This window comes from Falco cherrug, chromosome 14, assembly GCF_023634085.1.
Source record: "Falco cherrug isolate bFalChe1 chromosome 14, bFalChe1.pri, whole genome shotgun sequence".
Classification (NCBI taxonomy): domain Eukaryota; kingdom Metazoa; phylum Chordata; class Aves; order Falconiformes; family Falconidae; genus Falco; species Falco cherrug.
The window spans coordinates 9995693-10020692 of NC_073710.1; the positions used below are offsets into that span (position 1 = coordinate 9995693).

Sequence of the window (25000 nt, forward strand, 5' to 3'; positions counted from 1 at the left end):
GTTGCCTTTCCAGGAAGTCTGGCACTGATTTGGGCATCCAAATGCCACCGTTTTTCCTGAGCCTGCCTTGGTGCCCTAGTTTCACCCCCCAAGTTACAGTACAAGCCTGCGAGTCCTGGAAGAAGGTCCACATGTCTCAGAAATACTGACTTTTTCTAGGAGGTTAAGAAATAGGATTTGTGATCCTGAAGTCTTGAATCATTTTGGCAAAAGTACATTGCTCATCATCTTGGTGAAAAAAAGTAGGTGAGTACCGATAAAGAAATCCGCATTCCTGGTGGCTTGATTGCTGTCACTTGGCAGAGCAGGGCAATGGGACTCTTATTGTTTCCCAAATCGTTGCTGTCACTTCCAGCTGACATTTTTCTTTACTGCTGGTCTGCGTAAAAGCAGATTTCTAGTGCTTACAAAGAGAGAGCCCTACATCTCCAGCCTACCAGTTTGGTAACGAAAGTAAGCTTGTTTCCTTAAGGCTGAATGAAGGAGCATTGCAAGCCTGTCCTGATAGAGGGAAAGCACAGGCGGTTGCCAGTGCCGAGCTGTTCCCCGCCATCCCTGCTACACAGGGTGACTTGGACTTGTGGCCGGTAGCTCTTCCAGTTACACGAGGGGTGCAGAGAAAGTCCCTGTGCAACAAACAGGACAGGGATGTGAATTCTGACCCATGTCATGTCTCTGTGATAGCTGCATCTGAGGGGTTTTCTGAGTACCTGCGGTAGGGCCATTGCTGCCAATCAGTTTGTACCTGCATCAGCTGGTGATACTCAAGTGGACTTTAAGAAGTCTTTGGCTAACACTGTTCTCAGCTGTGGGGTATCCCTTCACCCTTGTCCCTAGCAAGCCCAGCCTGAGCTTGTGGCATCTTCTCTAGTCATGGCTGGATCTAGTTGACTGCAACAACTTAATGCTGCTCTTCCTTATTTGAAGATGAAGGTTTCCTACTTGTACTTTCAAAGACCTTGCTGCCTAGGCGAGCTGCAGGTTAGATGGTTTGAAAATTTATTAGACAGTTACTTTGGTGTCCAAATAAAATGCAGAAGCTTGGCTGCACTTTCACAGGCTAACATATAACTGAGTATTATCAAAAGTGAGGGGGAAGAAGAGGGGGAAGGAAACATTAGGCAGAGATCCAAGAATAGGCTGAAATACCAGTGTGGTATTTTCTGTTTGTGCACCATGATCACGCGGAGTGTGACATTCCTAGGAGCTCAGTCATGGACAGCCTAAGTCCCTAAAGAACCAAAACACGTCAGATGCCACAGGTCTACCTAAGGCATGCAGACAGTGTTGGGCATTTGTAGGCGTGGGCCCTGGCAGGGTCCCAGACCCACCAGAGACACATCCCAGACCCTCCCCACCTGCCTCCTGCACCCCAGGGAAGGTGGGAGGGCAGGCATAGCATGCTTGCTGGGTGGAAAGAAGCTGTGGTGGGATCTTACCAGGTCCTCAGCCGGGCTGAGCACAGCTGTCCCACAGTGCCAGCATGGCCTCTGCAGGCCCTTCCTCCCTTCCTTGGTAGTAGTACTCATCCCTAAGTGACAGTCCTTTTTCTCCTGCTAAAAACACACTCAATATTTCTAGACTGTTTTCTGCTTCTTCCCAAACATTTTGTACTTTAAACTGTCATTGTCATTTAGCATGGACAGGGACTTTGAGAGTAGCCATCCTTTGGGTGTTGTTTAAATACTAAGCTAAGGAGTAGGAGGCAGAAGTAAGGACAGGACATCTGGACCATATCTGGGATTTTGAGCTCATTTCTGATCTTCCTAGAGCAACAGAGACACTGCAGTGTTAATGTTCACTATCTCCCTGGTTAGAAAATTTACAAATTGTACAGTAGAGTTACCACTACTTATTTTTCAAACATGCTTTGTAAGAATGGGTATACGTGGGATTTATATAATCGTACTTCTGTCAGCTGTGACTCCTGCTTATTTCTGTCTAGAGTTCTAGCTGTGTTTTTCTCACGTGTCTCTTTTTAGGTGTCTCCTTCATTAGGTTTTTAGGAATGCCTTACCACATCCTAGGCTAATGTAATTGAAAAATGATCTACTCGCATCTTATCTAACATAGAGGTAGGGAAAGTCTATTTACAAAGACTGCTTGATCTAACAAAATATTCAGAGAGGGACAGAAGCAAATGTGAAAACTTTCTGAAATGTGTTAAGCATCCCTCTTAAATACTTCATGCTTTCCTGGGAGATTTATGGAATACCAGGTATGATCTGACTGAGACCAAAAGGTGATTCAAAGATTTCTGTGAACAAAAGAAAAGCAAACAGCCATTTTTCATCATTTGGAGAGGATTCAAGGAAAGCACAGAACATCTTTGACTTTGATTATTAACTGGAAATAGACCATCATATAAGAACGGCATTTACGTAAAAAGGAGAAATGATGGAAGTGGAAGCTGACAGTTACTGTTCCTTTTTATAGTCTAGTGCCTTTATTTTAATCTTATGGACATACATATGTGGTTTTATATGTCTGCATGTGTCTTTGATCAAGTGTATATCTGTTGTGATTAATATTTTCTATATTATTCTACCACTGGAAAAGTAGACAAGTGAGTTCTGAAGGGGAGGAGTTTGTTTATCAAGTATTCCATAATTTGGTAATTTTATTTGTTCTCTTAAAATAATTATGATGCCAGTACGGTGAAGAACATTTAAGTCAACGTTCAACCACATTTACCACACAATGGTATCAGGGTCACCACAGTTATTTCCTGTTCTGTGTAGAAATAATACTGTGGTTGCACAGATGCTACTACCTAGTAACTATGTGCAAATGTCATCTTTGAGGTGGTGACCACTACAGTATAATCATAATGACCTATTTTTGCAGGAGGGGTAAGGAATGAAAGTGGACATTACTGAAAAGGGCAACCAGTAGTAGACGACAGAACACTCATGCTACTGTTTCTTTGGCTTTTTCTTTAAGTATTATCATTGAACATACTGATACTTTGCAATGAAAACCAAAGTCACTTTTATTGATGCTGAAAGGACAAGGGCATACGACTTGGGCAGTATGATAGCACAATGTTATCTGTGAACTGCAGCCAAAAGAAAGGTATGAAAATTAACTATTGTACAAGGGAATACGTGTTTGTTACTCATCTACCAAAACATTATACACACTACCCTTTATGTTAAAGCTCAACACAGCAAGTTTGTCTATGTTGAAGAGAGCATCTGATGGCAGGGTTGTGCTGCCTTTCTTGCTTTCTACTCAGTCTTCATGTGGGTGACCGGTTCAGTAGCTCTCTGAATATGGGGAGGGAAATTGAAGCCAGGCTGCTGAAATAACACCAAGGAATAGCCCCTACTTCTCCTGCACTGAAAGAACTGTGAAAAGACCTGAAACTACGTTTGCAGCAGCCAGAACTGAAGAACTCACAGCTGTGGGTACAATTGATGCCCATCAATTCCCAGGCATTCTCCTCCCAGCTCCCCTGTGCTGAATAGCGATCTTTTGCAAACATATCTTAGGGCAAGAAAAGTTGCACAGTGGTGACACTGGTGCAGGTACTCAGTCTGTTGAGAAGAGTGATTAATATCAGAATTAGGCATGCTGCAGATACCTTGGTTTTTTATGTGCAGCAACACTGAAGTGATCTCATCAACTATCTGAACATTCAGCAAGTCCAAAATCAAACGCTTGTGTGTCAGATATACACAGCTGTATTTGTACTGTTGCTCTATCTAAAGAACATGCCAATTGCTTTACTTAGAGTGAGTTGAGAGAGAGACTCATTACTAAGAACATGTATAGCATTATCAATGAAAAACATTATTGTTTTTTTCTCAGTGGTTTCAGTGTCCTTGCTTTTCCTTTCATAGGAACCCATGCTAATATATCTTCAGACAATGTGGGGCCTGATTCACTACTCCCGTGCTCAGTGTGTCATCATTTACACCTCTGCACAGTGGGTGGGAAATAAAGACAAGCTAGAATAGTAGCACTTTGTGCTAGTTTACATGTGTTTTGCAGAAGTATAAACAATTGTGCAAGGCAATGGACAATCTGAGTGTGCAGGGCACTGTTGTTACTTTATTTCTCCCCAAAAGTATATGAAATGCACTTTCATCAGCCGAACTTCAGCAGAAGTGAATATAGCGAAGTGTAGTTTTTTACAGTGAAAGAAGAATATCCAGCTGTACATTCAGGTATGACAGTTAGAAGGTAGGTGAGTGTGTCCTTATCCAGTGATGTCGACTCACTGGGCTTTTAGTTAATTTCTGCCCTTGACTGGCATTAAGCTTCTACACCTTCTGTTGAAAGAATTCTGATTGATAAAACATTTTTGTATTTTTTACTTCCTGTCATATATTTAAAAAGCATTGCTGACTTGAATTTAACTTGATGAGGATAGTGAGCCTAGAAAACATGGTAAGCTTTTTTTTAAGTTAAATCCTCAACACACTGCACTACTGTGCTTGTTCGTCATCTGGGTTTTCACGGCTCTAGTCAGAATTTCAAAAGATTCCTTGGCCAAAGAAAATACCAGACGTTAAGTAGCAGAGGGCTTTCTTAAATTGTAGAGTAAATTTTGGCAAGCATAGAAGGCAGTGTTTCAAAACTGTCTGTTTTCATTGTTGCTGTGTTCGCAGAAAGGTTCATAGGAGACAAATGAAAAAGAACATGAAGATTACTGTATTCAGAATAAATATACAAAAGGTCAGCTTTAACAAAAATTAAATAGGGTAGACTTTTTAATAGCGATCATTTCAGACACTCTGTTCCATTCAGTAATTTTCAAAACAGTCACTGATGAGTAGGTAGTGTAATAGAAACAATGTAAAATTCATCAGATCAATTTAAAATATTCTATAAATTCTTGAATGAAAATGAAAAAACCCACAAACCACATTTGAGCTAATTGTTTTATGTAATTTCTTTATATTATGTGCAGAAAGCAGCTTCTTTAGTTGTATCTTTATATCTAATCAAATGCATAAAGCTGCTTCTCAGCTGCACATGTGGAACCATACCGAACATCAAGGATTAAAGGAAATAGGTTGTAACTCTACTCAAAACCTTGAAGGCATAACATTTTTTACTTTCAAAATACCACCAGAAAATGAGTATCCTTCTGATCTGACTCCTGCGTGAAAAAATTATGGGACAGGTGGACTCTTTCTCTAAGGGATAATATGAACATCAGTTGACATTTAGACTGTGGAAGGATGACTGAGCTGTTGAGCATGTAGTAGTTGTTATGTAGGTGTTTCTTTTATATGTTCTATTTTGCTCTCTAGTTTAATAGTTCAACTTTTATTTTATTTTTGTAATGGTTAAGGATATGGTAACAGAATAGTTGTGAAGTAAGAATAGAGTCATTCTCTGTTCTAATAGCGGTTAATACCATCTTTTGAAGTATAAATTAGAAGGGCAAGAGTGTGAACCAGGAGTCTTCCAGGTTCTTGGTTGGTATTTTGTCAGTGCGACCCTGTCTCACACCAATGATCAAACTCAGGAGGCAGTTAATACTGAGCTAGCCAGGTTTGCCTGCCTATGACAGTGCCAACAACAGTAATGTCACTTCTTTTAAAAACTTGCAAGACTGTACACCAGGAAAGAGGCGCTGCACTTCAGACTGATAGGAAACCGCAAAAGCTGTCCATCTACTCCACTGCATTCTGAAACAGAGTGCGCACAGAAGTGGCATTAGAAATAGTTTTTGCTGACGTAAATATTGCATCTACTATTTTCTTAGACTCTTACCATTTATAGTACGTTCTGCTGATAAGCTGAATGCAGCCTATATGCGGGAAGAGAGATGTAGAAATAGATGACCTATCCTGAAGTAGTTGGCTTGTAAGGTCTTCCTTAGGTGACTGGGTGCGTTAACGAAAATTCAGAACTTCCCTTGAGACAAGTAACATGCCATGTTTGCTTGCATGTTTTGCTTCCCTTTCAAATATTCTACAGATTGTACAGACAAAAGACAGATTAGGCTTTGCATCAGATTTACTAGAGCTCTACATCCTTGCCTTTGGACTCCAGCTTGCATTTTACACTTCTGTCTGAAGTTGCTGAAGAATTAAGCTTGTGTGCACACTGTTTGTACATAACAGGCTTTCCCAAGCGACTATTTAGCACTATTAAAAAACAAACCCAAGACTGACAATAAGATTCTGATAAATGTAAATGGATTCCATTTAAAAATGGCTCATGGCATCTTTCTGTAATGACCATCTTTGTCCTGCATGCAGAATGCTGGTGGCATTAGTGAATTTAAAAATACACAGATTTTTAGAGATTTGGGCCTGATTTGCATTTACGGTACAGATGTTTAGCACTGTTCAGCAGTGTAGTGGACTTGAAGTATAGGAAGAAATAAATGCAGGTATGCTTCAAGTCTCCCTGACACTGTCTGACTGCTGTGCATTGCCTAAGTATTAAACTGCTTTTGTAGCACTCTCAGTTTGAAACTTCTAATGCTGCGTGATTCATAAAGCCAAATTCTGATATACCAGTGACATCTACTATGTTTTAATCAGTTATATCAGTTTACTGTAGTGGAGTTTAGTACTAGATTAAAACTAGAGTTTAGTACAGTTATTTGGAGCCAAACATGAGCATAGTGATAATTTTTACTGCTCTTCTGTAAATAATGTGTTTTGGGAGATACTCCTTTCTTCAGTGTCTGTCACAGTATAATTTTTTTTTAAAATCCTCACCTGAATTTTATGTGTGTGTTTTTTTTTTTTAATTTCCTGTCAATAGAAACTGAATCAGTGGCTCTGTCTGCTATTAATATTTAAAATGTGGGTGTTTGGAGTTTTTTAACACCCTAGTTGCTATGCCCCTTTAAATCTCCTTCAGTTGTTCTTTACCTCTAAACAGTCTTTCATTACCAAGTTGTTTATCTGAGAAGAAAGTGAGACTGTCTCTTTGTATTGCTGAATAACATCACTCTCTTTCTCAAGAAGTCATTACACACTGACATCATATTGTTCTTCATTAGATGATCTGTTGCCTGAAAGTATCTTGGTGACACTGAACTTGAAAGCAACAAGAGTACAAGTGCTAGGATGCCTGGAGAGCAGAGACTAGAAATACCTTGCTCAAGCAGATATCCAAGATAATTTTACAAAGGCATTAACAAATACAAACCACCCCCACAGAGGTAATTTTCACCTCTGAATTTTTGCTTCTTAGTCCATCCCAGTCTTCATCCATCACTGTTACAATGCTGGAAGCCAAGTCCTACCTAGCAACGATAGCCATGTACAATAATTTAAACTTAAAGAAAAAATAACACAGCTGCTGGTAGTGTCCAGACACCTCTTGGTGCTTTCCAACAATGAAAGTGTGGTTTCTGTCTTGAAAATGTATGTGTGTGCACCGAAAAAGACCTTTGATATTCACAAAGATCACAATTAGTGCTGCACTGTAATTGCTGTTTCCTGATTAGCTGGAAACCTTATATACTCAATAGATTTTATTTTTCGTGTTCATGAACTGCCTGAGAAAAGCTTACAGTCTAGTTGTTCATGAAATTTGTGCAAGTATTCCTTCGATTTGTGCTGTTTCACCATTCAGTTGTTAAGAACTTTCAAAATTCTTATTCCTGTGACTTGGTGATTAGATCTGATGGTGAGTTTTAGTATGATGACTGGGTAAGGATAATCTTAAAGTCTTTGTAAATGTTTGACCATGCAAACTAAAATTGCACTTTTCTTAAGGATATTGCATTGTTCTCTGTAATTGTAGTATTCTGTGAAATATTCCTCCCATGCACGCACTTAATGTAGAAGGGCAAAGAACACTGACATTGAAAGAAGCTGAGAACATTTTCCCAATGATCTCCAAACCTTGTAGGAGAAAGCAGAAAAAAGTGTGTTTGTCTTAAATCCATCCAGGGGTAGGGTCACTTACCTCACAGGGAGAGGAGCTTAAACGGCTGCTGTGGTCTCAAAACAATGACCACAGAAGCTTGTGGGTTTTTTTTACTTATAATAAAGCAGGAATGACAGACAATGAAATAGATTACCCTTCCAAAGTCTGAATTACATTTCCCCTTCAGATGGGATGGTGGAAGTGAGGCAAGTGCAAGAGCTGTGTGTCCCAGAGGGGTGTCCATGGTCGTCCTCGCTGACACAGCATGTTCTACCTGTTGCTTCAAGTTCCCTCTTCCCACTTAGCCCCAGATGCAGTTGAGAGCCTTCCAGATCAGGCATTCCTGCGGCTCCTACAACACTGATTGCAGAGGAGGTAATACTAGGTGAAGCTCCTACAGCCGTTAGCCTTTCCAAATACCTTTTGACTTATGAGGAGCCAGAGCCACATGGCTTGTTAATTCTCCTCTGATTACCAACAGGGGCTCTGCCAGCCGTGGTGGTGCAGCGAAATTCCAGCTTGGGAATCCCTGGTACACAGTAATCAAACACAGAGCTTGAACGGTTAATGCTCTGTTTGCAGATCCTATTGGATAGCTACTAAAGTTGCATGGGTGAAATAGATAAAGTTGGGAAGTCTGCAGTAGAAGTGTTTGCCTTTATACTTATTTACTCACTGTTGTTGCCTTTGTACAATAATATCTTTTCCCTGAAGACCTTTGAAAAATTCGATCACAAAATAGAAAAAGAGTATGTTTGTTCTGGGTAAAATTTGGAAGCATTGTTCTGATGACACCTGTAAAACATAATTATAACTCCCATAGCTGTTTCCTCTCATATTTAGAGAGGAAAATTCTTTGCCTCTAATCTCAGGTGCATACCTGTGGAAGGCTTAGATTCCTTCAAGCAGTATCAAAGTAATGATAACAGTGTGCAGCTGCTGACTGTCTTTTCCTTGTTGTTACTCACCCAGCTGTTTAGAGGAGAAGAAAAAGAGAGAGAATATCTCTAATCAGCCATATGGCACAAAGTTTTATTTGCCACAGTAAGTTAAAACATACATTATTGGTCAGCATCTTGAATGCAAATTTTACATAGCTTTTCAGGAGTACCAGTTATAAGGGAAAAGATAATCAGATATATTTAATTCACATGATTTTATTTCAAGTAAATAAATACTTGATTTTGTCAGAATGGAGTTTCTGTGACTGGAGTCTGCCATACCCCAAAGATGGTGTGAGCATGGAGTGCATATCTCAGCCCCTGCTTTGGGGCCTAAAAGGTAAATTAAGGACTGTTGAGATGGCGTTTCAGATTTCTACAACGCAGTTTCAGTTTGCTTACATTGTACTTTATACAAATTAGTACTCTGGATCAGACCACTGGGCCATGAAATCTAGTAGATGTCTTTAGTAACTGGTGATGTTTGTAGTGCATATAGACAGTAGTTTTTTCATTAAGAAAAAGCTTAATTTTGCTGTTCTTTTTAAATTGAACAAGAAGCATAGAATTAAGAATGAGAAAAATATTTTGTCTTAGAAAACCCACCTTTTCAACTGCATGTGAATGTTAGAGGAGCAGTGAGGGACTAGTGTGTGTGTGTGTTTTGTGAGTCTCCATTCTAGAAACTGCAGAGGAAAATGAGTTCTTGGGGGCTTGACTTTGAAAGTTCAGCGGGTCCACTTGTTTTCTGCCATTTTGTGTGTGCGTATGACTGGAACTCCTTTGGTTATTGACATACTAGCTTCAAACATAGCATTTGGGAGACGCAGGGTTATGATGAAATGTAGAAGGTAGGCCCACGCCTGTGTATCTAGGATTGGGGGCATGACTTTAAAAGGTTTAAACTGAGCGGAATTGTAACCTGATTCATGTTGCTTATTGCAATACTACAAGATATTTTTTTCCTCTCTGAAACCTATTTTATTTCCAAAGCATTTGAGAATGTGGTTCATCTTGTTCTCCTTGTAATACACTTAAAAACACATTCCAGAAAGAATAATACCCAGTTCTTTTAAGTGTCTTTAACGCACAGATCTCAAAGAACTCTCTTATACCTGATTTCCTGCTTAATTGATCAGAGTACTATTGATGTTCTGTGTATGTGTTTATGCTAAACACTGGTAGGCTGGAGATATTAAGATACCATCCATTTAAGACATTTTTGCACAAGTTCTGATGACACTGTGTTGGGGTACTGGTTTGCAGAGATACTAAGCTGGGATAAAAAGTATTGTAAATGGCAAACCAGGATAGTTTTTCTGGTTGATGCCATAAGAAAACCAGTGTACTGATGTTATTTGAAAAATAGACATGCTTTTTCCATGTGGTTAACAGTTCTGGATAGTATAATCCAGATGAGTTGTTAGGTCTCTATTTTACAGTCTGTCTTTTGTGATTCTGAATGTCCTTTGACCTGTACTTCATTAGGTACCAAGAAATGTTCAGATAAGAATCTTGTTTTCTAAGAATAGCTGCTTAAGTGGTTCTGCACTGTCTTATAAATTCATGGTTTCATATGGTGAGGTGTTCTCTCTTCAAAAGTAAGTCTTGACCCATATAATCAGGACAATTGTTGTTTCCTTATGGAAACACTGTAATTAAAGCTATCATGAGAGGGTACAAAAAAAGGTGTGTAATGTTTTTCCATCGAATATGATTCTTTCTTCATTTGATGGCCCATGTTGCTATTCTTCTCATTGTTTCCATTGCTGTTTCTTAAAAGGCTTTGACAAATATAATAGACTTTGTGTAATGGTTCCATTGTAAGGTCACTTCCAGCATATTATACTGTGCAGTTAAAATGACTCTTGTGATTACCACTCTCCAGTGCTTGTACTTTATCATGGTACCAAATGAAATTAAGAACAGAAATATTCCTTCCTTTACTCACCAATATTAAAAAAAAAAAAAGTAAAAATGTAAAAATAACATTGCTGTAATTTATTCACTTAAGATTCTTTTCAGATCTTTTTCTTCCACAGTTCATTAGGAATTATTTTTCTTTAGAAATAGATTTTAAACATTAGAAAATACAAATTTTCTGAGAAAGTTACTGTGCAGTTGGGAACATTTTGTAAATACATCTTGTCAGGGGACAAGACAATGCCATACACAGAAGGACTGTTCTTTTGTCATCTTAATGATATAACATCTTAAATATGGAATGGAAGAAGTCATCCTTCATTTCAACATTATCTTCTCACTACTTATCTAAAGTATATGGTTAGGTATCTGCAGGTTCTAAATATGTGCATGCCCCCATGGCGGAATCTGCCTTTCTGTTTTCTAACCTAAGGTGACAGCTTTATTAGTTTTGATGTGGTTGGTTTTTTCCTTTAGTGAGTGAGTGAGAGAATAAAGAGGTAGAAAAAATAAGGAAGCTTTTTCCCACCTATTTCTTATTTTCCCAGGAATAACAGCTCTAGGGGATGAGTGTTCTGTTGCAAATGACTACCACGTGTATGATGAAAATATCTTAAATAAAATTATAGTATTATAGGATTTAATAATGCAATGGTGAAAATACTCAAAAAGTAATGAGGTGAGTGAATGAGTCTGAAATTAAATTATGTAACTTAACCAAAGTGGAGTATTGTAAGTATAGCTCACATAGTATTAGTCAAGAATGTAAAAGACCATACCTTGGGTTTTTGTTTGGAGAATACTTGCTTTTCCTATGAAACTGGCTATATCGTATAAAAATGAAAGTCTTGGCTGTGGAATTCCAACCCAACATCAGTGTTTTGTTGAAGCTGATACCCAGCATTTCTGACATTTCTGAGTTTTATTATGCTACCTGGAATGGTGAGCAAGCCTCCTGATGGGTCTTCCCTTTAAATGGATATAATTGAGGGACTGCCTTTATGTATTTTGTTGGGCCTGGAATATAGTAAATCTAAATGTAAGCTACAAGAGGAAAACAGACAACCAAAATGACAATGCAGTATAGTCATCTCCAGCTGGATGAGAAGCTACCAAATCATTGATCTAGCATGTCCTGTTTGCCTTTACAGCACATGAAGTGTCCAGGAGACATCTATGTGCATAATTGTTGCTTCACTGCTGTCCGCCCAAAATCACAGTCTAAGAAGTTCAGTCCTTGAAGACTCAGCTCTGACATACCACCTCTCTCATTCTTCACGAGAATGCATTTATGTTTAAGGATATTGAAGGTGATGATTGCTTTATAGCAATCTGCTAGTCTGAGCAGAGGAGAATAGCAGTTCTAAGCATCCTGTACTGCAGACTGCTTCCATTGAAGTCCCCTGCACTGTGACTCCTGTGAGAAATATGTGATGTTTAGCAAAAATCTGTGCTAGTACTGAGTTGTAAAATCCGCTGGTAGAACTGTCTCAAGGAAGTAACAAGGCAGACAAACGAACAGCTTTTGTTTCTCTTGCCCTAGCACCTCATGACAGGGGTGTTTAATGAATTTCTTCTGCCTCACAGCTCTTCTTTAAGGTTATGGAGATTTTTTGGACATCTATGCCAATAGCAATCTTGAACTACTGGCTCAGACAATTCAGTTAAAAAAGTACTGTTCTACATGTTTTAACTTTCAAACAGATCTTCATAACCTTCCTTTAGTTTTGCACCTCAGATACTGAATAGCTCAGACTTTGCTCTGATCTATATTGACCTTGTCTTGCAAGCCCTTAACCAGGGTTGAAAGAGTTTACCTGGTTAATGGAGGTTACTAGGGCTTGCAGAGTTTAAGCTTTGGTCAGCATTAACCTCCTAAATCTGTTTATTTCCAAGATGCTGAGAGTCTTTCATCATGCACTCCACATTTAATACAGTTTCATTGATGACTTCTTTTGCCAGAGTTAACTGAAAACTGTTAAGAACATGAAGGGTTTTTAATCTTGTATTGTCAGAAACAAAACCACATTCTGCCTGGTGTCTGTCTTGCTGTCAGTCACTGCTTGCAGTCTCAGAAGGAAGCACCATTTATGCTTCTCCTGTCTTCCATGTTTTCAGTTTCAAATCCAGGAAGGCTTTTAACTTCCCCTTAGGAGATTTTCTTAGTTCTTTTACTGTTTACTTGTAGTAGTATGTGATATTCAGCAATCACCTTGCAATGGCTGAATAAATCTGTTCAGTATCTGTTTCCATTAGATTGCATAAAGACAAGAAGTTCCTAATGTCCTGATCAGATGTGTTGTCTGGATTGCTTAGTCCTTCTCAGGTGTGCTTTTCAGTACCATCCTGGATCCAAGGAAAGCCTCACTGGAAGCTCCAAGTTCTGGTGAGAAACTTAATTTTCAGTGATGTAAAATTTTCCAGTACCCCCAGCCCACAGCTGGGAAATTCCTGATTCACTTGGGATCCGAGTCTAGGGCTAGGATGTAGAGTGCCAGTGGGTAGCACATAGGTTATCCTGTCCTCTTGTGATACTGCTGGTAGTCCCCAGCTATTGGGGTGGGAGGTGAACAATTAGCATCTAAAACCATCAGTACTTTCCTGTCTTGCTTTTTTTTTTTTTTTTTTTTTTCTTATTTATTCATTTTAGTACTGAAGAGAGATCTCAGATTTAAAGCCATTGAGTTTGTAGCCTTTTATTTGTGCAGAGGCAATGCACAGCTTCCACATTCCATCAAGCCAGTGTGTTCTTACACCTATCACCTAACTCTCAGGTGGTAATAGCTGTCCTCTCCTACCACATATAATCAGCCTCTAGCAGCGAATCTTTAGGTGGAATACTCTGTATGAAATTAGCCGTTACTGCAGTCTCATTTGGCTGGGAGTGGGCTTTGGAAAGGTCATCTTTGGGAAGATCTTTGTTCTTACTTTCGTTTTATGGTACATTATTGTTGTTTACTCTTGTACGTCCATGTACTGCTTAAGCTACGTATTAATATCTGTGCAAATGTTCTCTCTCCTGACTGAGACCTCCTGCTATGTTGATTTATAACTCTTTCTGATTGTCTTTTAAATATCGTTTTGTCCCTAATATGCTGGCAGAAGCCACATCTACTGTGGAGTTAATCACGTGTCCTAGTGCTGAGAGAGCCTTTGGGCAGGAGCTATTTCTCAGTAGTTACTGTTGGAGAAGTATGAGATAAGGCTGTGATCAAGTCTTAGGTTTTATAAGACTGTATACAATAAGTATAGTAAGCACAGCAAGTCTTGACAAATTTAGTTGAGTGCTTAATGCCAGTACACCTGTATAAAGTCAGCTACTAGAAATGGATGCATTCTACTCACAGTGTGTGTCAAGTACTTGGCTGTTTCTGCTTTTAGAAGATGATGTCTGGTGAAAGTCTCTTTGACTCTCTGGGGTAGTATGGATTCATAAACTTTAAAAATTTCTCTGCATGAATGCTTTGTAGCTGATGTCCACTTATCTATATGCTTGCTATATGCTCCCTTGTTCTTGATGGAATCTTCTTTTTGACTTCTCTTTTGATGTTTTCTATAGAGATCTGTGTTTTATTCCAGGATGGGCAGATCTGTTTGTATTAACACATTGTTTCAGCTATTCTTATAAAAAAAATATTTAACCAACATAATTTTGTGAGCTTCTTCCATGCCTAATATATAAACAGCTAGCTTTTACACAATATTTTTGGTTGATAAATCTCTAAACAATTAAGAAGAAGTGAAATAATGCTAAGTCCATTCTATATGTTGTAAAACTGAGGCAGAAAAGGCAAAAAGAATTTGCCTGCAGTCATTCAGTATTCCAGTGGAAGTCAGTGGAGCATCTCCTGAGTTTCAGTCTGGTGATTTATACTCTAGCCTATACTGAGTTTCTGTAGTTGGATTCTGTACTTCTTTTTTAAGAAAATTGCAGATCTTTTTGTAGCTAGTGTTCATCATGAGTAGGTCCAGAGTAAAAGTATTATTGTATCAGCTATCAAGTAGTTGATAATTCTATATTTGCATTATTCTTCTTGGACTGGCTTAGACCATTTTTTTTTCCATCACACAACGGCAATTGTCCAGTACATTGAAACAGTTGCGATTACAATAGAAATTTGCGTGAGCTTTTAACCAGGCAGCTTTAATAAGTAGCGGCTGCTAAGCTATGACAACGACAGCAGTACTAGTTGTTCAACTCAGACAATTGATGGAATATCCTAGAACTGTTTTAACTTGATACATTGACATATAACCATAAGTATTCTCCCAAATAGCTAGAACAGTCTGCAGGCTTCCATTAATTAAAGGGTAGATGTCTCTTGTAGTTGTTGGTGATGAGTTTACTTCCATTCAGGATGTTCTGCGCTTTGGAGAGGCCTTTAACACTCGTAACAAATGGGCAGCTGAAGTGCTATTCCCTAATGTCACCTCCAGATCACTTGCTCTTCTAGACATCTGAAGGATCATAAAATACTCTTCCACCTTGTATAGGATCACTGCCAGCTGTCTAGCTGGTTGCAGAGGAATGAGCATAAATTTGGCCAACTCATGCTAACGTCCAGGAGAAACTGGATCACAGAGATAAAAATCAGTTGTTAATTGGCAGAATAGATTCATGTAATCTCTGAGGAAAGAGAACATCCATTAAAAAAAACTTTATTATATCTGATGCTGAGGCTGCATGGGTGGCCTTCCAGTTGTAAGCATGAAAGAATTTAATATTTATTCCAATGTACCTTTTCATTTCAATTATTTTCTGGGAACTTTTTAGATTTCCATTATGGAAACTTAGGGAGTTTGCTTCTCTCCATGCATTCTCCTTTCATAGCCTGGAAGGAACTGTACTGTAATCAAAGCTGTAATTTCCTTTTAAAATATATATCTGATTTTCTCCAAAATTATGGCATATTTTGTCAAATGAAAATAGTGGGTAACATCAAACTAAGTCTCAGCCTATAGCGCTGTTTTAATCAGGCTTTAAAAAGTCCAAGAAATTGTTCTATTTGAGAATTTTGACTTGGGAAAAGAAACATAATACTAAGTAGTAATGAAGGCCCAACCCAATCAACCTTACTGAAGTCATCAACCCAGTGACTAATAATGCTCGTGAATTCACAGAGCCTGATTAAAGTTATTAAGTGTTGTTTTAATGACCTTATGGAAGCAATTGACAATTCTACACAGTCGAGGTGAATACTTTGTGCATTTTTCAGGAAGCAGATAGATGCATGCTGATATTTTAGTAAAGCATGGTCAGATCTGTTAAATACGAGTGTGTATGAGCCCAAATATGGCAGTTCTCAAGAGCTCATGTATTATTTCTGGGGGATACTGAGTGTATGAATACCAGCATTTACTTTGAAGAACAACATCCTCTAAACGCAAAGAACAGCCACTAATGATATTAGACTTATTTATTTATTTATTTGGATATCCATAGCTCATACTGCGTTGCTGTAGAATGCTTCTAATTGTGATCAACCCTTTAATTTGGAAGAGGTCACTGACGTGGGTTTAAAACACTGGGGTCCTAATTTCTGGCATTACTCTCTTTCCTTGGAGCCTGCTGTTGGTTTGAAATCTCTTGTTTGGTGCCATACAGTTACTGCTGGGTTATCAAGTTGTACCTGGTGATTCATATCTAAAATTATGCTACTTTATTTTTCTTTGTTTTAAATCACACTTAAAATTATGAATAAAGCTATTTCAAGCTCTCTTATATGTTCTGCTCCAGTTGAAGTGAAACATCTCCTTTGGTGCCAGGACATCGTAGAGACTTAAACTGGCATAGTTCCTCTGAAATCATCAGTCATTCCAGTATACCAGAGCTCTGGATTGGGTCCTTGGTTTTGCAGATTTAACAGATTTTTTGGTTTCTTTGGTTTTGGGTTTTTTTTGGGTTTTTTTTAAGTAAGGAGAAAAGGATGACAGACATAAAAGATTTAAGAGAAATAAAATAGCAGCTTATCTAATTGAAAGCATATATGCCAATAAAGCCAACTACAACTGTCAAAGGAAATAAACAAAACAGAGCAAGAATTCTGTAATTTGACATGTTTGCTTGACAGATAGTACTTTTTAGACCAGCTATTGTGCTAGTGTAAAGTGGCATAAGAATATGTATACCAGTGGAGATTTGCTGATTGCATCCACTGAGAATCTGGTCCCTGTTATTTAAAATAATAGTTGTATCGGATGTTCCTCTGTTTATTTCAATAAGCAATGCACTTCTGAATTAAAAGGCTCTCAGGGTGTTTTCATAAAATCACGCTGGCCATAGCACAAGGTTACTATTGAATCAAGGCATCTTTGAATTGCGAAACTTTTCCTACTTGTATTTCTAACATAATTTTCTATGGTTACGTTTTAAGTGCCAGCCGTAAAATAATTGCTGTTTGTTCTCTTTTGGGTCAGTCACCACTTGGGTGTTTATGAAAGGGTCGATATATATACTGTCCAAAAGGATTTGGTAGGGGGTAGATTCGAATCACAAAAGTGATTATGTTATTTTACTTAGGAAAGTCTTTTTTGTACCCTTTTCCATATATATGTAAAAAAAAAAGATAAAATCCTATGTAAATAATAAGTATTTTTCCTGTAGTGAATGTTCCTTTCATTCTGCATTTCTGTATAATATTGGAAATCGTGTTTTTATTAGAAGAGGCATTGGATGGAAGCCAACAATTTTTTCTTTTAACTTGATATTTTGGGCTCTGATCTTTGTTAAAACTACAATGGCATGTATCTAGTACAGTCAGAGGTCATTTCTATAGCTACTACCATTTCCTATCATTTCTGGGGAATGTTTGTTTTCAAAACAAAGAATTGGGTTAAAGCTTAAGTATCGTATTTCAGAACATATTTCAAACTGAAATTAAGAATGCTAAAACCTTTCCTTTAAAGGTCAGATGATATTTATTATTATTATAAAAACGATCTGTGATTTATGAATTTAACTTCTCGTAAACCTCCTTTGTAACAGAATATGCAGTCAGAAGCTTAACATTACATTGTTTTCCTTTGACAACGTATCCACGAGACCACTGCAGCTGTTCCTTTACTCACAATAGCAGATTAATTAACACAATCATATGCTGTTGGCTCCTACTCAATGAGTAGGTCTGCAGTGGGATAGATAGGTAAATCCTTTAAATGTGTATGAGATAAAGGATATACTATAGTAGTTTCATAACTAGCCAGTTTTGCTTCTGACTAGTCAGCCCTATCAGCAATGGTTCACTGACTACAGAAGCTGTGAGCTTACATTTCAAAGGCAGCCACACCTATTACAGAGCAATAATGCCCGAATCATTGCAAAACTCAAATATGTAAAAGCACAGGAACGCTCAGAAATCACCATATTTTGCTAAAATAACAGGCAATCTGCTTCAAGCCTTTTCAGTTTATAGAGGAACCAGGAAAAAAAGAAGGTATTTTTGTTGGTTGCTTCCTTTTTTAAAAAAGTTCAATCCGTGGTTTTCTTAAATATCTTAATCTGGTCATTATTCACTTTTTACCCACTGTGTATTAGAAATACTTGTAAGCAGCGGCCATGGCATCAGTTTTAAGCACCAAAAGAATTTTTCATCCATTTCTCTGTGTGCTAATGAACATGTGAGCAGCTAAATCTCCTTTTCCTAAACAAACAGTCATCAGCAGCATGTAAGTATTTATTTGGCAACTTTAGCTGACATTTTAGCAGATGCTAAAACCTTTGTTACCAGTAATATAACTCCTTTTTTTTTTTTCTTTTTTTCTCCTTTTTTTTTTTTTACTTTAAAGAGAAACATACCCTTTTGGGGGAAAAGGTACGCAGCAAGTTTAAGAAAATTTCCTTCAGGCTTTCCAGTAAAATCCACAAGGAAGAATAATTGTATGCTTTGTTACATTTTTTGTATAAAGACTGAGAGCATAGCAAACTAATATGTTAAAATTGTCTCATTTAAGGGACAAAACCCCCTCACTGTCAGAGCTCTTTTCTGAAAAAAAAACAACCCCACTCTCCAGATTAATATTATTGAGGTACTGTCTTGTCCATGCTTTATTAAAGTTGAAGTTATGTGCTTTTACATATTCTATGAGTTTTATGTAATGGTATAGATAGATATATTGATCATAATAAAACATGAAAAGTAGGGAACATGACTGGTTTTGATAAAGGGCTTTGCTTGCATAGGAGCAGCAGCACCAGACCTAAAGATGGGAGAAAACCAAGTTCAGAATCTTTGGGTTGAAAAATAAACAAAATATTAACAGCACCCAGCTTTATACCTGAGAGTTCTTCTTAGTACCCAAAGCCACTGGTTTTGGAGAGGAAGAAACAGAGCTGTCGGGCTGGCTCCAGTTCAAAGATGCTAGCAGTGAGGTTTTTGTAGAGAGGAGCCGGATAGAAAATTTCCTTAACTTCTCCAGAGTGCTGCTTCTCCTTTCTCTCTGATGCTGAAAGCAGAGCACACTCTCAGGTCTTTCACTATTAGTTTCAAAAATAACTTAGAAAAGCTTCTGGCACCTTCAGCCTTCTCATTTCCCAGAATTGAAATACTTGCACCAGGCAGCAGATTCACGCCCTGCAGAGTAGATGGCTGCAGTGTGCTCTCCCTCAGGCTGACTGAGGAGACCCTGAGAAGGTGGAGGTACAGCAAACGGATGAGGATGCTGAGATCACACTTGAGTGAGAGGGATTGACAGATGATAAAATTAGTTTATCTGCTACAAAAACTTGGTACTAATGATACTGAACTGAATTCATCAAGGCATCTAGATGATGTACAACTTCAAGATGTAGTAGCACTACCCTACAAGATCCATGGGGTTTATCACATTATTTAAATAAGAAGGGGAGGTCCAAGAAATTTAGTGGAGAGTATTACTTAACAGGTGGTATACTTTCATACCCATATTAATTGTAGATTTAGAATACATTTTGCACTACATATGTATATATATGATATTTTATTCATTGTACAGATGAGCAGCTGAAAGGAACTAAGAATCTTATTGTCAGCTGAAAAAGCTGTAGCTGCCACTAGCAAGCTCTCTTGAAAATCTGTTGCTTTTAACCATTCTGCCTAAAGTCACAGGCTTTTCTCACTACGCTGTTGGATCTAGAATAAATGTCTTGACTCTTGATCAGAGAAACAAAAGACATCATCTTGTATCATGTCAGCGCTGGGAACTGCGCTCAGGTGTGCTGTGGTTTACAGACTGGATTCCAGTTCCCTGTGGATTGCTCCAGTGCTGAGGCACAGGTGCTACAAGAGTTTTTTGAGCAGGCTAAGGAACATGTTTGGCCACTTGTCAGACTAAAGACCATGCCCTGCCTTTCTCAGAAGGAGAATTTTCCTTAAATTAGTTTATGTAATTACATTCTTTAAGCCTAAATTGTCCATGCAGTTTCAATTTGATACCGTTTTCCTTACTCTCTTTTCAAACTGTTGTTTCAGGTCCTTTTAAATAATTGTTGCTCTCTGTCCCTATGACAGGTGAAGAGGTGCCTGCTTAAACATAACTGCTACAACCTCTGTTGGACTTTGCATTCTATTAAGATAAAAGTGTTTGAATATTTATGATAAATATGAAACCCTTTGTGAAATTTATCTGAAGATTGATTCAAAAGCTTCTGTCATCCCAGCCCAAATTTAGGATCTGGAAAACTTTCTTCTTTTGGTAGATTGTACTTGTTCTGCCTAGTAGTTTCTACGTTTTAAGGGTCTCTCTGAGTTTATGTTACGCATTCCTGTTTTCCAGGACTTTCAGTGAAATAGTTGTAAATGCCTTTTCCTGGTCTGTGATGCAACAGCAATGGTTTGTGGTGCTCTTATTGAACAATGCAGAAGACCATTGATTGCCAATGGATGGAGCTTCCCAGCAGTGGGAGTCACTGTTGTAAAGGTTCCTTGAGAAGTGTTTGAGAACAAAGAGGTACTTGATAAAAGCAGGCAATTGGACAGCTTGGAAAACAAGGTCATATAGAAGTCCATCACTTTGTACCTGCACAACAAACTGAATAAGGACTGTATTTTTTATTTTAAAATAAGATGTTTATTTCTGTCAGGTCCACTCTACAATTATAAATATTTCATTCAGTGTAACTTTGCAAGTGTCTTGCAATGTGCATGTCTTATAACAATCTATATATGGAGTGACACAGTGGTATTGATCTGTGTGATAGCTTCCACCTGTGATGTTTGTCTTTTAGTCTGTCAGGTCATCTGTGCTGAAATGAGTTGAACGTATGACTTTAAATATTTAGGTTTACTGTAGACTATTTCAAGGTTGTTGTTGATGTCAATGGGATGGGATAGGATTGGGAGTAAAGTGAAATGAGCTTCTTCCACAAACTTTTCTGTAAGTCTAGGCCAGTAATTTTGTCTTCATATGCTCCAGTTTCTGCTGTTCTAAAATACAGATGAGGGTTTTTTTTTGTTGAATGCATTGAGATCTGCGGGTAAATATTTGTGCACAAAAGCTAAATGGTGGTGGTTTGTGGTGTGCTGAGTGTAGTGAAACTGAGCTGAGCCCCACCCCTCTGGGTTTTAATATTTAAACACAATAGTTGACAATTTCCATTTCAAACTGCATCCAAATAGTATTCTCTAAGTTTGTGGTAGATGAAGTAGTTCAGACTTGATCATCAGGTATCAAAACTTCAATCAACAGTAAGTTCATATTGGGGATAGTATAAGTTTTGTACAGCGTTTTATTTTTTCATGAACAGTTCTTGGAAGACTGAAGTATGCAAACCTTTCAGGATTCTTTTTGGCCTTTGGATAAGGAAAGTTAAGCTTTTTAATTTTACTGACCTAAAGTAATTCTAATGTACTCTTCTTTTAAAATAAGGGGATTTTAATTTAGTTATGAATTAGAGGGTTTTGTCAAAAATTTCTTTGCACTAAACTATGCAGAAATCCCCAGAAATACACTAAAATAAACATGGTGCTGTTCTTACTAAAATTCTCCATTTTCTTCAGATACTAACTAGAACATCCAGCAGTGGAAGGTGTGTCACACAAATATATATTTCTTTAGAAATGTATGGTTAGGATTTTTTAAAAGATGACTGTTGGGGGTTGAGTCATAAGTGGTACATGGTTAAATTCCCACAAAAAATAATAATATTAGCCTTTGAAAGTGACCTTTATAATAAACTTGCATTTTATCACAACATTTGTAAGGTCCAGGACAGGCTTGTGTTGGTTTGCAGGTCTGTCCTTCAGCATAATAGAATAGTCCAGTCCATGGCAGAATTACTTTACAGGTATATTGAGTTCAGTGCTTCTGCTTGCGCTATAATAGATACCTTGAAAAGTAAACAAATAATTTATTTCCTTCACATTATTAGTTTCCTAAAAATAAGTAGTAAAATAAAAATAAAATAAATAAAAATAATTAAGTTTTTTTAAAATGAAAAAAAATAATCCTAAATCAAACAAAGCTATTAAATATGAGTTAAGTGTAGACTGGGAACCGTTGCTTTAAACTTCAGTAATTGAGCCTGAGGTTTGTCACTTGCTCTGGTCCTGAAAAAGTTTGTGCCTGAAAAGCATTCCTGCTTTTTCAGGTTGTTAGCTGCTTTAATATTAGTTAAGTTTTAATATAGGCTATTAGTTCTTGCAAATTCTGCTTTGTTTATATTCTTAGATCATCGCAGCTCTAACAGCATTAGTTCGGTAAAATATAGTAAAGACTTGCGGTAAAAATTACTGAAACATATTCTACTTTTTAAATTAGGCAGGGCTACTATTGACATCAGCATTAAAAGGCCAAACTGAGAAGATATCATTACTGACACAGAGCAACATTTTGCCTTTTTTCATAGTGTGTTATTAGTGAGGCATGCCTTGTACATGTTTCCCCAAAGAGCTCAAAATTTCAACATCACTTCCATTTCCAGCTTCTGTGTTCTGAAAACCCCACTGTGTTTAACCCAGGGACTCTTTCACAACTCATGAAGCACGTAAGTTTCCCAAAACCAAATCCTGGTTTCGCTGAGCTCTAAGCAAAAACACAGCTTAAACACCATGCTGGGTTGTGACTGGACCATGAAAAGCACCGTCCCATTCTCAGCTTTAAGAGGTGGAAAACTTTGTTCCCTTCCCAGTCTGGTACTATGCTGAGAAGCGGGCTGGTGTTGAGTTTCTGAGCTTAGACAGCTTTGAAATGAGCAGCTGGCGGAGAGGAGATAGTAACTTTGAACTACTAGAAGGATTTTCTATGTCCAGTGGCCAGGTTGTGAATGAGCTATGCCTAGTGCTCCTCCTGAACATAACTGCTTGCAAGAAGTTACACTCCACAGCCCTGCAAGAGAAGGAATCGATTTGGCAATTAATCTCAGATGAGTTCTCTGTTGTTGGAGGTCAGGGCTGCAAGGCTTCAGCATCAGCTGATTTTTACTTTAACAAAATTTTTGTTGCAATTTATGTGCTGCTTGAATACATAGGGGTTTTTCTTAATGTCTTTGTTAGTAGGATGCTTTATATTTGAAATACTAACAAATACCCATTCCTTCGTGGAAAGTAAATGTTTTTGTGGTGTGAGGTAGATGGCTGATAAGGTAAATGCCAGTTTTTTTTCCCATACAGAGTATATTCCTAAAGTTGAAGGGACTATGAAACTCATAAGGGATACATAATGAAAGTTAGCAAGATGGGCATAAGCTTGCTAGATGCAGAAGAATCTTTTCTGGCTAGATGTTTTGGCATTCTGACGTTAGTATTTCCATCTCGGTACGCGAACAGGAAACTGTTAGATAGAGGCCATTGAAAAGCAATGTTTGCATCCAGCAGTCTTGCAGAACACCACAGAGAAGAGCAGTGTAGATCTGAGGCTCGATGTGCTATACTGCATGGTGGTGTACAGTACATACTCCAGAAGAGTTTTGTTCAGGTTTCTTAATGGGCTTTGACAGGTTGTTTGTAGCTTAATTTACAAATGAATTTGATTAAAGAGCTCAATGAAAGAGTCTATATTCAAGTTTGGATTTGAAGTTGTGGTCTACTGAAATGAAATGGAGGCTTCCAAATTAACACCTCTTTAAATACTTGATTATCTTCATAGTTTGGGATTGTTTTCCACACAGATAGTCTGTGAAGTAAAAATGAATAAGCTACCTCTTTTGCCACCATTATCAATGACAAGGTTTTTATTTGATTGTAGTATTACAGGCATTATCATAAGCTGAAACATCTTGTGCAGAGTGGTACAGGGGTCTGGTTCATGTATAGTTGGGTGATGAAAGACTATTTTCTTTCACTTCCAGTTTCTAACCCCAGAAAAGCCCCTGCAGGCCACAGGCTATGAAGGAGCCATGGAGGGAGCAACAAGGCCACAAATGTGTGAAGGCAGTGCCAGCAGATGTTTAGGAGGTGTTTCTTTATACTCAGAAATAAACGAGTAGGATAGTGTGGACTGAACCGGAACGGCTGTACTTTTTTATGGTGCTGGAACAGATCCCTGGACATTTTAGAGTTGCAGCAGGTAGAAAGTTAAATGAAGATTAATCTAAGGGCCAGCAGCATGTTTCAAGATGTAGATAGGTTTCATGGGTTTTTAATCTTTCCTTGATTCCTGGGCTAAACTCTGTCCTTAAATAATAAAAAGGACAACTGCTGAGTAACAGGCCAGGAGACAGGAAGAGTTCATCTCCAGGATTAATTTGTCCAAAGTGATGCAGGTGATGCAGTTTTGACTGGAGCTGTGAATGGTACGAAAACATATTTGGGAAGCTCTCCTTAGCTGAAATGGTTAAATATTCAGTTCCATCTTCCTCATTACTTGCGGATTTTCATTTTGTTATAGTAGTGGTCGGCAACAGCTCAGAACTTGATTTGTCAAGACAAGTATGCTCTGCAAACAAATGATTACATTCTATATGAAGGCATTATCACTAAATCTGAAAAGAAAATATTACAGGCAGAAATTATAAGGAGAAGTTTATAAAACAAAGATATCCTTTGGCAGAATATGCTCTTATAATCAAGCTTTTAGCATACCATAGTTTAAAAAAAATAGAAATTTTGCCCACATATACACTAATAAAAATAAATCTGTTTCCGATTACTAACTATGCAGCACAGGTGCTTGTTTGTTACGAGAGAGGCATGTTCATTAATTTTCAGCTATGAAAAGTGCACTGTGCCATAAATATACAATTCAAAATGTACTGCTGATAAATGAATACACAGATTGTTAATGTGCCAGAGTAGGGTATTGGGCATAAAACACATGCCAAACAGGAGCACATTGGTGATGTGCTAATGCTTTTAAATCTGGGTTTAATGTAG

General features: G+C 37.9%; 1 protein-coding gene across 6 annotated transcripts in view; it reads left to right on the forward strand.

The window, feature by feature from the left end:
* Nucleotides 1-25000, forward strand: part of ZNF536 (zinc finger protein 536) — a 353231-nt gene that overhangs the window by 170932 nt on the left and 157299 nt on the right. The gene's annotated exons all lie outside the window — the stretch shown is intronic.